Raw genomic sequence first — 17,438 nt, forward strand, 5'->3', positions numbered from 1 at the left:
CTGCCCATACCTGACAGCTGCATAATGAGGGACCACTACATAAATTAAAACCGTATTTCCTAATTTACCACTAAGGCCAATACAATAGGATCATGGACTCAAAGAAATTAGAGATGGGAAAGATTTGTTAGGTCATCTAGTCCAATTCCCTGTCAGTGCAGAAATGTTTCAGCAGAATATTCTCTTCAGTATAAATTTTAAGAGACTCAAGCAGTGGCCTTTTCACCAGCTAATAGGCACAATTGTTAGTATACTTTCTGATTTTCCTGAAGTTTGTCCCCTCAGTTTCACCCCATAACTTCTAGTAATATCCCCCTGGGAACATTAAACTATCCAACTTTCTCCGTGCTGTTCATGCCCTGAAATGAGCCAGCTATTACAATCTCTTAGGGATCTATTTGCATAAAGAAGCAATTGCAGTCATTACAGAGAGCACAATCCTGCAAACATGTTCCACTAGGTTCTCTATCATGCTACAGAGAGGGCTCAGTCCATGGAAGAGTCATGGTGGGGTCATACAGAGAGAAAGTGTCGATACCAGATTGTAAGGAGGGCAACTGATTAAGCCTAAATTGGGAGGATTTGTGCCTCAATTTTTCACCTTTATTTATACATTTCCAGACAGAATCATTGTCGCTTCTCTCTCTTATATATACAGAAATTATTATAAAACAGCTAAAACAGAATAAATAGGGGCCCAAGTCACCAAATTCCAGGGTACCGGGAAGCTCTTCTCCGCTTAACAACGATCATCTCAATCTCTGGACAGGAATTATACAACTTGGGCCCTTGCTCACTTCTTTTTAAAATATCTTTCCATGCTGCATATTCATGATCTTTCTTCCAATCAGCATAAAGCATTGTGTCTTAGACAACTTCAGGTGGGGCGAGCGGTGACACCAGGCAGCAGTGCTCTGGGAGGGAGTGCTTGGGCCTTTGAGACAGGCTGGGTGGCCTGCTGATGTGACTCAGGGGGTGAAGGTTGCACTTCCTCCCCGAGCTACACCATGGGGGCCAGTCCAAGCTGCCTGGCATTGCCGCTGGCCCTCACAAGTGTTCTTCCACGCTCCCTCATTTTGAAAACCTCTGTTCTAGATCCTGAGGCGATGTGTGGGGTGGTCACATGCCACCCCAGAACCTTTACATTGTGCCCCCCTCCACTATCAACAGTTACATGTCACCTCTGAATGCCTGAACAGGCTGACTCACCACTGGCAGCTCCTTATGGCACCTCTCTCCCCATTGGGTGGCTCCTGCCAATGGCTGTTCTGTCTCTGTGGTGACCTACCTCCTCCTGTGACTTGGCCCTCCAACCAAGTCACTATAAGTATCTCCCCTTCCATTCTAGTCCATGAACAAAAATCAAGGGGAACTAACACAAATAAACTGATAAGAAAGAGAGGGGAATAATTCCCTCTCTGGGCGCATCAGAACTTGGCCCTCCCTTCCCTAAGGGAGGGCCTTCAGGCAGTGGTCATTGGGGTAGCTCCTGCCTTCAATCAGCCCTTTCCTCAGGCACTGAGACCTAAACATCTGTTGTCTGCCCACAAGTGAGCTGCTCTGCTCCCCTTTTCACCAACTCTTCCAGCCTGTGCATGCCTTGCAGGTGGGGTGGGGTGGAGCTGCCTGAGCCCCGAGCAGCTCCTTAACCTTCATATTGTGAAGGCCAAGACTACAACAGGGTTCAAAAAAGAACTAGATAAGTTCATGGAGGATAGGTACATCAATGGCTATTAGCCAAGATGGACAGGGATGGTGTCCCTAGCCTCTGTTTGCCAGAAGCTGGGAATGGGCGACAGGGGCTGGATCACTTGATGATTACCTGTTCTGTTCATTCCCTCTGGGCACATGGCATTGGCCACTGTCGGAAGACAGGTTACTGGGCTAGATGGACCTTTGGCCTGACCCAGTATGGTCATTCTTATGTTCTTGTAACCCTTTTTTGTGTAATATGGGGTTTGTAGAGCCCCTCACCACAGCCTTTATTTTTTCATGTGAGTAGGAAAGTTATAGAGCACAACATGCCCCAATGTCAGCATATTCTGCTCTTTTCCAAAGATGGGTTTTTGAGGGAACTTTTCACTTAAAGTTTTGCCCCCAGCTTATAGATCATTAAAAAGCCTTCTCGGTCATTTGGCCTGTTGCATTTTGAGGTGCTTCATGCAGTTTAGGGCCTACATGTTTAATTGTTCCTCAACAAGATGCTCCCTACTCTTCATAAAACATGCTGCATGGAAGAAGAGGATGGGCTCATGAGTGAAGGGGCGAGGGCAGAGAGGAGATGCACTGAATGGTAGGCTCAATTTCCAACTGTGGCTGATCCACAGGTACATCTGTAGAAAGCTAGTGCTGTCTGAGCCAGCATTAATTCCCAGTGCACCAACTGTAACTTCCCTATGTCATGGCTAGACAGTGCAGGGCCGGCTCTAGCATTTTTGCCGCCCCAAGCAAAAAAAAAAAAAAGAGCTGCGATCGCGATCGGCGGCAGCTCTACCGCCGTTTCATTCTACGGCGGCAATTCGGCGGCAGGTCCTTCGTTCCAAGACGGAGTGACAGCCCTGCTGCCGAATTGCCGCTGAACAGCCGAACGTGCTGCCCCCCTCTTCATTGGCCGCCCCAGGCACCTGCTTGATACCCTGGTGCCTGGAGCCGGCCCTGCTAGACAGTATGGAGCAGAACTCCCTCTGCATAGCTAGCCAGGATTAATGGGTCTGGGGGCCCAGATCCCCATGCATCACAGGTTCTCCACTGCCTTCTGATGACCCATCCTTTACCACTGTAGTGAAACTGTGGAGTCTTAGCTCAGGCCTCAGGATCAGAGGAAGCTGCAGAATTTTTGTATTAATTTGTTCTCCTTATGAAAAATTGGGCCAGGCTTCCCTTTTGCTGAAGTATACTATATAGCAAAACTTTAATTTCCAGTAACTTCAAAGGAAGTAGGATGGGAATCCTCAAAGCCAGAAATATTATAGCAATAATCAACAACCAGCCAAACGAAAACAGTACATTTTTGGTCTCTGCTAGCAATGTGAGAGGTCTTTATGAAGTGCTTAGCTTCTGCTTTATTTTCTAATCTGATATGATCTGTTTTACAACTGCAAAGTATTACAAGTCTTATCCTTTGGTGGTACAATATTTTCATTAAGCTTGTGAAGAAGATCAGACTCACACCAGAGAAAAATTGAGACTAAGAGGACTGTTTATTTCGGGGTTTATAGCAGCAAGTTATTGAGTGCTAACACTCTAGAGGATCTTTATTTTAGTGATTTCTTCATCCATCTGGATTAGTTTCTGCTGCTGCAATAGGGGAAGAAAAGTAAATCTACACTGTAGACAAACCATAGGGAACAATGCTTAAATTCTGTGTAAACTAGTGGATTTCTTTTAGCACAGTAAAGAGTATTTACCTGTGCTACTCAGAATGAAAATATTGTAGGCAAATTGTCAAGTAATTCAAGGCCAAAATTAGGTTTTGCAAAACCTAATATTTATAGAAATATTTCATCAATTAATTAATTTTATTTTTAAAATGTCACTGAAAAACAGTTTTTGGTTTGGATTTATATATTTCAGTCATACAACTGAGCCTTCTTTCAGGACATGAGAACAAGTAAGTGACACAAAAGCTGATTTATGAAAACTGCAGTGAACCTGATTAGCTTAAATTTTCATTGTCCAAGCTGATTGAAAAGCAAAAAGAAGAAATGATAAGTATACTGGATTTTTTAAAAGAATGCTTTTGCTTGTTTTTAAATTGGAGGTGTTATTAGTAACACAAATACAGCAATCTTAATTTGTGGTATGTGTATAATTATCTATATGGGTCAGATCTTCAGCTGCACTGGGGCACTGTTTGGCTCACCTGAAATGGGAGCACAGGTGACTTTCTGCCCCCTATGTGCTGAACCCTGGGGCTGCTAATGGCTGGTTCAGCCATGGTGTGATTTACAGGCAATGTGTAATGGCTCCTTGGGGAAGATATGCCAGTAGAGATTGCTAAAGAGCACTCTCTCCTCCAGTAGTCAGATTATTTTTGGCCTTTGGCCTGCACTGAATTATATCAAATGTCAATTTCTACAAATACCTTCCTGCAGGAGGAGATCCAGATCCCGTCCCCTAGCAGCGGCAGAAGACCTGCTGCTGTCAGTGGGGATCCTGGCCACAACACATTGACATGGGCTCTGGCAGTGCTGCAGCCAGACCAGGGTTAGCTGCGCCTGGGCTACTTCCGGCCTCCCCCTCTTGTGGTATCTGAGTCACAGTGGTGTCCTCCGGGGGGTCCAGCACCATGGGTTCCTCGAGGTAGTGGGCGGGCGGCAGGCCCGGCAGCTCCTCCGGGTAGCCGCCACAGGGCAGGTCCCGCAACTCCTCCGGGCAGCGGCTGCAGGGCAGGTCCGGCCAGTCCTGGCGGGCACGTTGGGCAGCGGGGGTTTCCCAGTCGCGGGCTAAGTTGGAGGCATCTGCCCTCCCCGGTGGCTGGGGCCCTACTGAGCTCTGAGGGAGAGCCTTTATACTTCCGGGTTGCTGCCTGACCCTCTGAGGGGCGGGCGCAGAGCTCCCTAGCTCTGCCCACTCCGGCCTCTGGATGGGCTTGTCCCGCTCTGGGGCGGCGGGGAGCCACACCGCCTCACTACACTGACTCAAAACTTGCCTGCTTTTTGTTTCTCTCAAACAAAAATAAAGATATTCTATTCATTTCAGAGGGAATAGTTTTTTCCTGACTTGTGACATTTATTAGGTCTCCAGGTTTGAGGCTGAGAAACATGTCTTTGGAATCATCCTGTTTGCTTACGGTTAGGGAAATCAAGACACAGCCAGAATGAAATTCAGTCTGTGATTTTGTTTCTGATCCTGAAAGGTAGATTCTGCACCAGAAACAGCTATTTCAGTGTGCCCAGCTAGTCTGGCCAAAGTAGAGAGGGTCCACAGCACAGCTGCCTAAACTAGCAGCTACAGAGGTTGAACATATTGTTCTCAGAAGCCCTTGAAGTGTTGATTTTTAAGTTTTAACAGTTGTAGTATATGTTCCACTGATGCAAGTAAAAGTTTTCAGACTTAAAAGATAAAGATGCAACAGATGATCCACCCCACCCCCCAAAAAACCTCTTTCAAGATCCATGGGTCCTACACACGCATATCAGAACATGTGGTGTAGCTCGTCCAGTGAACTAAATGTCCCAACAACAACTATGTGAGTGAAACAAGACAATCACTACGCTCTTGAATGAACTCACACAGGAAAATGATAAAAGACAAAAACACCATATAACCTATGGGTGAACACTTTTCACAAAGTGATCACTCTATATCTGACCTATCAGTCCTCATCCTCAAAGGAAACCTGCACAACACTTTCAAAAGACAAGCCTGGGAGCTGAAATTCATAATCTTGCTAGACACTAAAAATCACTTAATAAAGACACATCACTTAATAAAGACACTGGATTATGGTTTATTACAACAATCTGTAACCCACTAACACCCATTTTGTCCTATGATTACAGGGTGTTAACGGGCCACTTCATTCTGAATGGTCCCTTAGAGTATGTGCTAACTACTTATGCTAAACTATCTGTTTGGCCTTGTATTTAGCTGTGACACTCTGGCCTTGGCTACACTTGCAGATGTACAGTGCTGTGAGTTAAACCTGACTTCGTGCAGCTGAGTAGGGAAAGTGCTGCAGTCTGTCCACACTGACAGCTGCCCAGAGCACTGTCGTGGCCACATTTGCGGCAATTGCAGCGCTATTGGGAGCGGTGCATTAAGGGCAGCTATCCCACAGAGCACCTCTTCCCATTCTGGCGCTGTGGGTTGTGGGAAGGGGGCGTGGGTGCGGGGCATTCTGGGTCCTGTCGCAACGCCCCGTGATGCATCGCTTCGCATCCCAGAAATCCCTTTGTTTCCGTCCACCTTTGGCGCCATCTTTCAATGGTTTCTGTGCAGCGTGATCTGTCTGCGGGAAATGGAGCCCGAACTGCTGAGGCGTATGCTGACTTATCTCGCCAGCATGTCACGTTTGGCTGTCGAACTATTCCTTAAGATCCAAAGTGACAGTGAGAGTGAGGAGTCCGATGATGCTATCGAGCCGCGTAACGCGTATGACACGAAATTGCTTGTGGCATTCACAGACGTGCTCAACACTGTGGAATGCCACTTTTGGGCTCAGGAAACTAGCATCGAGTAGTGGGATCACATCATCATGGAAGTCTGGGATGACGAGCAGTGGCTGCAGAACTTTTGGATGAGAAAAGCCACTTTCATGGGACTGTGTGAGGAGCTTGCCCCCACCCTGCGGCACAAGGACACGAGATTGAGAGCTACCCTGCCAGTGGAGAAGCGGGTGGCTATTGCAATCTGGAAGCTGGCAACTCCAGACAGCTACCGGTTGGTCACAAACCAGTTTGGAGTGGGAAAGTCAACCGTTGAAATCGTGTTGATGCAAGTTTGCAAGGCCATTAATCGCATCCTACTCAGAAGAACTGTGACTCTGGGTAATGTGCAGGAAATAGTGGATGGCTTTGCACAAATGGGGTTCTCTAACTGTGGAGGGGCAATAGCTGGGATGCACATTCCTATTCTGGCACCACCCCACCTAGGATCTGAGTACGTTAATTGGAAGGGATATTTCTGTATGGTTCTCCAGGCGCTTGTGGATCACCGTAGGTGTTTCATTGACATTAACACAGGCTGGCCCAGAAAGGTGCATGACGCATGCATCTTTCAGAACACTTGGCTATTCAGGAAGATATAGGCCGGGACTTTTTTCCCAGAGCAGAAGATCACGGTAGGGGAAGTTGAAATGCCCATTGTGATCCTTGGAGATCCCACTTACCCGTTAATGCCGTGGCTCAGGAAACTCTACACAGGGAGCCTTGACAGCAGCAAGGAACGGTTCAACTACAGGCTGAGCTGGTGCCGAATGACTGTGGAGTGTGCCTTTGGCCATTTAAAGGCGCACTGGCGATCTCTGTATGGGAAGCTGGACTTGGCCGAAAACAGTATCCCCGCGGTTATATCTGCGAGCTGTGCCCTCCATAATATTTGTGAAGGGAAGGGTGAAAGCTTCACTCAGCCATGGACCTCCGAGGTTCAACACCTGGAGGCTGAATTTGCACAGCCAGAGAGCAGGGCTATTACAGGGGCCCAGCACGGGGCTGTAAGGATTAGGGATGCCTTGAGGGAGCAATTTGAGGCTGAAAACCAACAGTGATATCTGGTGCCCTGCACGGGAGTGAAGTGCAGTACTTCCAATCTTTAGGAATCAGTGTTTGATAAGCAGACAAGCAGACTTGCAGTGCCTGTTTATTTCCTGGGCTAAGGAGTCTTTTACTTTATGCAATAATAAAGAATGTTTTCAAAGCCAAAAAATCCATTTATTGAAAAGAAAAAAAAATTATTTATTGAAAAGAAACAAGGGGGTGGAGTGGGGAACAGTACAATCACAGATTTGCGTATGTCCTGTCTGGTGTGCTGTGCAGTGAGTGCTGCACTTCAGGATAGCTATACTGCATGGTGATGGGGGTTGAGTGCAGAGGGTAAGGGTCGTGGTTTTCAGGGCTGGATGGTGAAGATACTGGTGTTGGAGGCAGTGGGTGGTGTGAAGAACACGGAAGTTGGGGAAAGTGGGTTGGAGGTGACAGTGGGGCACAACGGAAAGAGTTTTGGGGCAAGGGCTGTGGCGGTGGGGTGGCGTTTGCGTTTGCGGTACTGCTCCTCTTTCTGCATGGCTACGAGCTCCTGGATAGCGTCTGCTTGGTGCTCCAGGATGCTTATGAGCCTATCCATGCTTTGCTGCTGGTGCTCCATGCTTTGCCGCCGGTGCGCTGCGTTTTCCTGGCGGATCCTGCTTTCTCTCTCCCTCCAGTCCTGTGCTTTCTCATTCTCTTTAATAGATTGCCGCATCACTTCTTGCAGCATGTCTTTTTCGTTTTTTTGCGGTCTCTTCCTGAGTCTTTGCAGTCTCTGAGCAGGCGATAAGAGGGACGGCTGAGGTCTCAAGGTTGATGCAGCTGTATAGGCAAAATGCAACATTTAACAGTGGCAGCATTGTTTATACCAGACAGAGTAATGATTCCCCCCGCACTTAAGGAGTAGAAAACACACAGGGTCTACACAATAGCATAATTTTCGCGTCCGAAACAGAGCACACATATCCCACGGGAGCCTCAAAATGGTGAGTAAGGGGGACTGATTGTTTCAGGGCTGCACTGTCCTCTGGGTTTCTGTACCTTGGGGAGAGCCAACAGCTTCAGGGGCACTGTTATACCAATAGAATAAAAACCAGCAGGATCTTATTAAGAGGGATAAGGCAAAGATGCCACATTTATTGTAAATATACTGGTAAAGCAAAAGATAAAAGTAAACAACGCTGTTTGACTACTTATTTCTTATACACATACACATTCTGTATATATATATATATATATAAAATGTGAGAGAGAGAGAGAGAGAGAGAGATATTTATTTACACAATTATTTATTTAAGTTCTGTATAGGTGTTATAGTTACCAGCCTAGAAGTTGCTCATGCCAAGTTACTGGCCAGGTATCTTGGTCATGAGGATGGAGCCGAGTCTGTGTCAGGTGCACCTGATGCTCCTGGAGGCTGGCAGCAGAACCAGAAATGCAAAGTCATCAGTCTTTAGAGTCCATTCTTATAGGAATTAATTCCTATGTTAGTCTATGGGAGCTGTTTCATCCTGCTGTTGCTGACTCAATCAGCAGATGGCACATTCCTGTCCAAAGTGGCACATTCCTGGTGGCTCCACACTGTCCAAAGTTTGTGTTTCTCATCCTTCCAGGTGATGGGGTGGATCCCAGTTTACCCTCAGGGGGTTGTCTGGTGGTCCTACTTGACACATTAGTCGGCCCATGCATACTCCCTTTCTAGGCTGGCACCTCCCTAACCATTTATGTACATCAAGCATTCATCAACATACATTCCATATCTTAACCATATTTTAATTTACTGTCTCCACCACTTTCGGGGTGTGTGCTAATTCATTTGAGACTCTCGGCCCTTTAATCACAGAGGGTGGTGGGTCTATCCTAGGAGCCGTTGAATGAAATGAAAGTCACTTAACAGCTTATAGTGTTTGTTTACATTGTATCAATTACTTCAAGAACAAAATCAATTAACTTGTTTGTAAGTCTTACATAGTAATAAAGTATCTTTCACAGGATAGATACAATCAATGGTTTCTACAGACAGTAGCTTACAAGTTTTAACAGAAGACCCAAGAGATTTTTGTACTTGATGAAACTGTTGGATTTTAAAGTGTGGGGGACAAATTATGAGGGGGTCACTGTCACTTGGGGGAATCACTGTTAGTACCTTCTTTTATATCCCAACAGCACCTACACTGAAAACTGGCCCAACATTTTCCACAGGAGTTTGTCCTGGACGATATCTCGTTGCTGAGGGTGACCTGGGAAGCAAGGGAGGGTCTTCTACTGCAATGCGGCTTCTGCCCTGGCCCATATACAGCTTGCTGGTGTGCAGCAATTGTCCCCCCCTCCCCTCGCGGCACAGTGGCGCGGACACGTTAGCCTGACTGGGAGAAGGACCATGGTGGCTCTCCCGATAAACCTGCGCAAGCGCATTGCACACATTCTGGATGAGACATTCAAAGAGATTACCGAGGCCGATTACCATGATGTGATAAACCACATAAATGCACTATTCCACATCTACGCATGCATGCCTACCCCTCCTCTCCCAAAGAGCCCGCACCGAAAAAATTCCTTTCCGAAAAAAAACCCCTGCTTACCGGGAACCTGCTCTTCTGTTTGTCCTCCACCAAGTACCGGCCGCTGCGACTGGCTACCTTCCTCCTGGCTCAAGAAGAGCTCCTGGCTGCATGGCTCCAGGGATTCTGGGGTGTCTCCATCTGGCCCACCACCATCACTCCTGTTTTCCTCCTCCTCCTCCTCCTCCTCCCCCCACACTGGCTCTGAAGTGTCCATGGTGGTGCTCGGAGTGGAGGTGGGGTTAACCCCAAGTATCGCATCCAGCTCTTTGTAGAATCAGCAGGTCGCGGGGGGAGTACCTGAGCGGCCGTTTGTGTCGCGGGCTTTGTGGTAGGCACTCCGCAGCTCCTTCACTTTAATCTTGCACTGCAGGACGTCCCGGTCATGGCCCCTTTCCATCATGTCCTTTGATACCTTCCTGAAGGTATCATAATTCCTACGGCTGGAGCGCACCTAGGATTGTACAGCTTCCTCCCCCCAAACACTGATGAGGTCCAGCAACTCGCCATTGCTCCATGCTGGGGCTCGCTTGGCACGTGGAGGCATGGTCACCTGGAAAGATTCGCTGATAGCACTCCACACCACGCCGAGCTGAGCAAACAGGAAGGGGATTTTTAAAATTCCCGGGGAATGTAAAGGGTGGGTCACATGGTTGGTTACTGAGGCCAGGGCAGTAGAGTTTGAACTGATGACCAGAGTGGCTAGAACAGGCATTGTGGGATACTGCCGAATAATTCTGGAGGCCATTCACAGCGCATTGGGCGGCCACACTGGCACTGCAACGCTGCAGCAGCAGCACAATACTCGTTATTCCTCTCGGGGAGGTGGAGTACATGCAGCGCTGCAACCATGGACGGGGAGTGAGTTACAGCGCTGGGGGCGGCTTTACAGTGCTGTAACTCGCAAGTGTAGCCAAGGCCTCTGATTGCTTTTCCCATACCTGAAGAAGTACTCTGTGTAACTCAAAAGCTTGTCTCTCTCACCAACAGAAATTGGTCCAATAAAAGACATTACCTCACCCATCTTGTCTTTTAATATCCTGGGACTGACAAGGCTACAACACTGCATTTAACTGCTGATGCAGCAATTTCCTATCAAATGCAATCAATTCAATATTCATAGGAAACCCAGGTATATGTAAAATGTATTATTGTATTTCAGATCTGCTATCTAAAATCTGTCTCTACCTTTACATAATCTTATTGTCCATATACCCAGATATAAGTATTCCTTTATATACTATATTTTAATTACTGTAGCTTTTCTGGGGTCTGGTCCAGTGTTTGAAAACACCATTACAGAAGAAATAGGAATAATGATTAATCTTATCATGTTCAATAGGACATATAAAACTCTTCTCTGCTCCACAGTATTCCTAGATTAATAATGATAACAAAAGTGATGTATGTTCTTGGAAGGTGAAGAGAATCAAAGATCTTGTTGGTGATTTGTCATTTTGGCAAGGCTCAGATACCACAGTCATTTCTGACCAGATTCTGATCTCAAATACATTGATGTACATCCAAAATAACTCAATTACCTTAAATGGATTTACACCTGCACAACTGAGATAAGCATCTAGCTCATAGTTAGAAGTTCAGAGAGTATGCTGGAATTATTCTTCTCATGTGTTATAAAAATCTAAATCCATCAGGATTTAACATGTTTAAAATTAAATAGAAGCAATAAGGTACTCTAGAGCAAAACTGAATTCACTACCAATTGCAGCTATTTACAGTATTTTCTTAAGTAAACTGATTCACTTACTACTCCACAAAATATTGCTTTGGAGATGTCTATAAAAACAACTGGTGGTTGCTGGTTTTTTTAACCACTTAATTGGAACCATTTGGGTTTGTTCTGATCTCAGTGTGCAGGTGCAACTCTTGTTAATGGGGATGCTTGTCAAGAACTGAAGCTTTTTTCTCTTTTCATGTTCACTCTCTGATAAGTGTAAATTGCCTTGTTATATAAGCTAACAATCTTTCTAATGTGGGTGGTTTCAATGAAACAGAATAGTGACAAATAGACTTGAAACGTGACCATCATGCTTGTCTGATGGCATGTGCTGCCCTAAGGAAGGATGAGATTCGGGAGCCCATTTTGGACCCCTTAAGCTAGTAGAAAGCAGTTGCATTATGGAAATGACAAACTTAGAAGACTAACGGTCCAATTCTCTGTTGCCCTGCACCTAGTGTGGTCATTTACACTGGTGCAAAAGGAGGACGAAACGCTGCCATTCTGATTTGGACTGGTGTAAATGGCTGCTCAAGATGCAAAGCCATGGAGAAGCAGACTTACAGCACCATGACCAATGAAGTTTTAATAGTGGTAGATTCTCTCTTAAAAATAAAGGGCCAGTGAAAATCTTCCTTGTTAGCAGTTGTCCAATCCTATAACACACCGCTGTGCAGAGTGCTTGTAGGGCCTATCCTACAAACACTTGTGTTTGGTGCCAATCACAACTGTGCTTTTTTCTTAAAACACAGACAAGAGCCTTTACAAACAAACTAACCCTGTAACCCTTCCCTCTCCCACCACAATTTCTTCAGAAATGTCCAGGTATTTTGTCAAATGAATAGGCAACACTAAAATAAATCAGTTTATATGAATTCCTGTTTCTGAGTGTTAATGCCCTGGGATATTCTGGAGTTGCATATAAAGAGGATGGTCGCCAATAAGGTTGTCTAATCTCAGATTAATACTATTTAGGACACCCTTTGTCCTGACAATAAAGGGGAAATGTACAGCTGAAGAAATCCCAATGGCAAGACTTCTAGGCCAGTCTGAGGTTTTTCCTGTAAATGGGGTTTTTCCTGTGCTTTAAGTTGTAATCAGTTGCTCTTCTACTAAACAATACTAGTCTAAGCAAAAGTTTTCCTTTTTAACAAAACAAATAAACCACAATCTCCTTTTTTTTTTTTTTGTAGAACAGAGGAAATCTAACAGACCTAAGAGTTCTGCTTTTCTTTTCACCTAAGTAATTATTTTTGGCTAGTTAGCTTTCTTGATGCTCACTCTTTATTCACTGATAACTGCTTTGAACCACAAACCATATACTCTGCCACAAGCAAATGTTAAATTTAAAGGATCTGACAACAAAACTACTGTTTCTAACCTTTAAAATACGTTGAGCCTAATGCTGCCATCTTTACTCAGGAAAAGCTTTTGTTGGAGTCAGTGGTACTACTGGCTGAGTATGGACCATCCTTTGTTTAAATTGTCTGCTGTGTCCAACATTCTCCCTTGGTTCGGTCACCTATAGCATTTATTATTGACATTGAAAGACTTAACACTTTGAGCACTACATGACAGTGAAATGGTAGGTGCTCTACATAGCCAAAGAGGAGAAAATGAAGGAAATCCTCCCTTCTCTAAAGCTACTCATGTAGGAATTTGAAAAAGACAAAGGAGCATGGTCTGTTCTCGTTAACACGTGTACAGTAATGCCACTGGATTTTCAAGAGTGGAACATGGTCCCAAGTATGTGACCTATGATAATTATAAACCAGAGATTATATTGTTAATTCAATGTTTAGTAACATTAAGGGTGGGATTTTCAAAAGAAATCTCTATTAGCCCATCTCTGCTCCTATTGAATGGTAAAACTTGGACTGACTTTAGTGGGAGCAGAATTAGGCCAATGCTGAGAGGTTTTGAACATCACATCCTAACTTTTTACCAACTGAGGTCCAGAAACATTTACCGCAAAATCATAACTAGTAGGCAAGCATGTAATAGGACTCCACATTAATCAGATTATCTGATTGAGGGACTAAATGAATGAATTGCAGATTAAAATAATTTACCTAAATTCTTATTAATTTTGAAATTTACTGTCAAATTAAATTTCTGGGAGAAAATGCAGAAATACTATTTTATGACTTATGGCATAAACCAGAGAAAATTATAGTAATGCTGGAAAAAGTGTAAAAGGTATCATTGCATAGGATAAACATGCTTAGTAATGATCATTTGAATAAGTTTTTCAGGGACAACACCTTTTACAATATGACATTCCTGTACTATGTGGTAGGTAGATGGGAGAATTTCATATGTTACAGTACACTGTGAACATGTCACTAAAGAAAAATGTAGAGTGGTTACCACTGAAATATCAACGTTTACCAAAAGTGACCACTCCAGATGCACATTAATTTCTGAGTCTAACTGTATAGCAAAACTGCAGTATGCACATAGGATATTTTGGTTGGTAACTGTTGATTTTTTATAAAACTTCCAGAGAGTTTGGCAAATTTCCACGTGCTATAGATCTGCAAACACTGCAGTGAATTCAGACATATTGAACAAAACCATATCTTCTTTCATTGTGGACTTAGTGAGGCTCATTATCCTGTGCATATGCAGTGTGTAATGAATTCATTCATGTTACACTTGAAAACACACATCCATCATACCATTTTTGTAAAGTAAGCTTTTGGTGCTATTGTTGTAATAAAGGTAATTGTAGTGACCATATAAAAGGTCTAGGAAGTCTGTCTTTGAAATGACTGTAGTTAATGGAGTTCACAAGAAATTAATTTGATCCTGAATGAGGGCACCTTTAAATTATTACGAGGCATTTATTTCCAGGAAATACAACTCTTTAATAGTTTTGAGTACTTATTTCTACTCACCTCACCCCAAGACAGTAAATTAACAAACTGTGGGTGCCTTGAAGATTAAACTTGAATACCCTATTAAATGCTGATTAGATGTTACCTTTCTCAATAAATATAAAAAGGATTTACATCCCAAGGTATTATATCTGTCAGTACATGTATATAGTAGTGAGAATACTTTGATCATAGTCTGATTATGAGAGATAGATAGGTGGAATGAAACTTTTCAAATATTTTTCTCTATGAGAGCTATTCAGCTAAACAAACTAAAATATTTACAGAATAGCTCTGACACTAGATCATATTATTATCCAAAATATATTATGTATGCATATGGTATGCAGACAATGCAAGAGTCATAATTAGACTTAACTGACTTGATATTAATATTAGCATAAGCCTCAATGTGACATTCTTCATGCACCGGAATTTTAGAAGGGAAGTCCTTTGGATTCAAGTCTGAGTCTCTGTGTTCATATTCACATTCTGAGAGCTCACTCCAAAACAGCCTAAAGCAAACATTTAAACCAAATAAAAAGTGAGAGAGGCATATCTGACACTGACTTACAAGAAACAATTAGATTTTTTATGGTAGTTAGGTGAAGGGTTTATTATTATGTATAAATCCATGTGGTCGCACCATCTCAAAAAAGATATATTGGAATTGGAGAAGATTCAGAAAAGGGCAACAAAAATAATTAGGGGTATGGAATGGCTTCCATATGAGGTGAGATTAATAAGACTGGGACTTTTCAGCTTGGAAAAGAGACGACTAAGGGGGGATATGATAGAGGTCTATAAAATCATGACTGGTGTGGAGAAACTAAATAAGGAAGTGTTATTTACTCCTTCTCATAACACAAGAACTAGGGGTCACCAAATGAAATTAATAGGCAGCAGGTTTAAAACAAACAAAAGGAAGTATTTTTTCACATAACGCACAGTCAACCTGTGGAACTCTTTGCCAGAGGAAGTTGTGAAGGCCAAGACTATAACAGGGTTCAAAAAAGGACTAAATAAGTTCATGGAGGATAGGTCCATCAATGACTATTAGCCAGGATGAGTAGGGATAGTGTCCCTAGCCTCTGTTTGCCAGAAGCTAGGAATGGGCAATGGGATGGATCATTTCATGATTACCTGTTCTGTTCATTCCCTCTAGGGCACCTGGCATTGGCCACTGTCAGAAGACAGGATACTGGCCTAGATGGACCTTTGGTCTGACCAAGTATGGCCATTCTTATGTTCTTATTATGTATTACTTAAATAGTGCTATCAACATACATGAAGCTGGGAGGAAAGTGTTCTGATGCACTTGGCCACAGGCAACTAAGACATTTAATTTTATTGTCCAACAAGATAATGTGATTGTCCAAATTTGTCGCCTGTGGTCTCATTCTGTCAAATTAAAATGAAATATTGTTGCTGGTGAGATTGTCTAAAGGCATTGCTCTACATTCTGCTTGCTTTGTTGTGGAGTGCTGAGACAAGGTTTCATATTTTAATTTTTTGTTGTTGTTTTCAGCATGTCTGACTCATGCTTGGTCTGATATATTAAATTGTGTACTCACTTTAGTGTAAATTAAAATGTACCTGCTACCACCAGACTGAGGCTGGGTCAGAATTAACAATCTACAAAAAATTATTTCAAATTCAAGCAAAACAAATCCAATACCCAATTAATCATAGTTAGTGTCCATCTGGTTCAAATCTAGATCTGATCATACAGGACAGCATTAGTCAAGTCCTCCATTCATGCTGTCCATGAATATATTGTGTCTCTGATTCCCATTCAGGTTTATAGCGAATAGGCTGATGGGCCAGGAGCTTCTACTTTGCTGCATATATGTGAATGGGTTTGTTTTGATAAATTAATTGTGGAAACGTGTATTCCACTACTGCAGCACTACAGGACAATGAGAAGAATATTTCCACCGCCAGTAATATATCCTAAAAGACAGCTGCACATGGTAGTGAAAAGCTTTGTTAAATATGCATGCACACTGCCATTTGTTGTGGATTTGATTGGATTATCGTAATTTAAGAGGCAACTACTGAAGTAGGGTGTTCTCCTCTTCTTCCTCACTCAGAAACCGAAGTATAAAGCAGTCTAGTAGACTGTCAATTTACATATTAACATAATGATGTCATAATGAGTCTTTTTTATTTTTCAGTCTCTGTCTGAAGACAAAGTACTGAAGTCATGCTGTAGCCTGGTGAATCTGGAGTCCTTATATTCAGTGATAGTACATAGATCTGATTTTTCTTAAGCTTCATTTCTAAAGGCATCAAAAACATATGTTTTGTCCACCCCCAAGGAAATGTTTTGATAGAAGGGCCAGGATTCTCTTTCACTGCTGTGGGTTACAGCACAGCATGTTTTAGCTTTGTAAAGCCTCAAAAGAAAAAAATAAATCCTCTCTTTGAAGAGTAAGACTTCAGTCACAATGAAGTTTAAGTCCATCATGAACTACAATGTGACTCAGATATGCCTGTCTTGATATTTGTGAGAATATTCCTAATTTTGTCTATATCAGCTCTTGACTAAGTTTTGCAATATGTTCCTAATGGGGGACAACCAAATGATTATATTTGATCACTGTTTTCAGTAGTCTGGGCTACCTAGCAATCCTGTATACAAGGTGGATCTCCATGAAATAACTCACTAACAGCTTGAAAAGCTGGAAGCTGTTGTCATATTTTGGGACTTATATATAGGACTATTGGGAAATGTTTTTCAAAATAAATACAAATTTTACTCTGACTGCTAAACTGGTGCATAATATGCCTCCATCATCTGTTAGCACACTCTCTAACATTCCTCATGCTCAGTATTTGGCGGAAACTCCATTTGGCTGAATACTCTTTCCTTGAGGAATGACTAAATACATCTGCAATGGCACATATATTTAAAGTTAACCCTTTGCATCCTTTGTTTTTTTATTTGCCCCCTCATTACTCTTTCATCCCTTCCACATACAACAGGAAACAACTGGTTGCATCATACTTCCAAACATCACATCTAGCACCTGCCCAGTTGTGTCAAAGCCTGACTTCCATAACTAAAGTT

This window comes from Trachemys scripta, chromosome 6 (assembly GCF_013100865.1).
Source record: "Trachemys scripta elegans isolate TJP31775 chromosome 6, CAS_Tse_1.0, whole genome shotgun sequence".
Taxonomy (NCBI): domain Eukaryota; kingdom Metazoa; phylum Chordata; order Testudines; family Emydidae; genus Trachemys; species Trachemys scripta.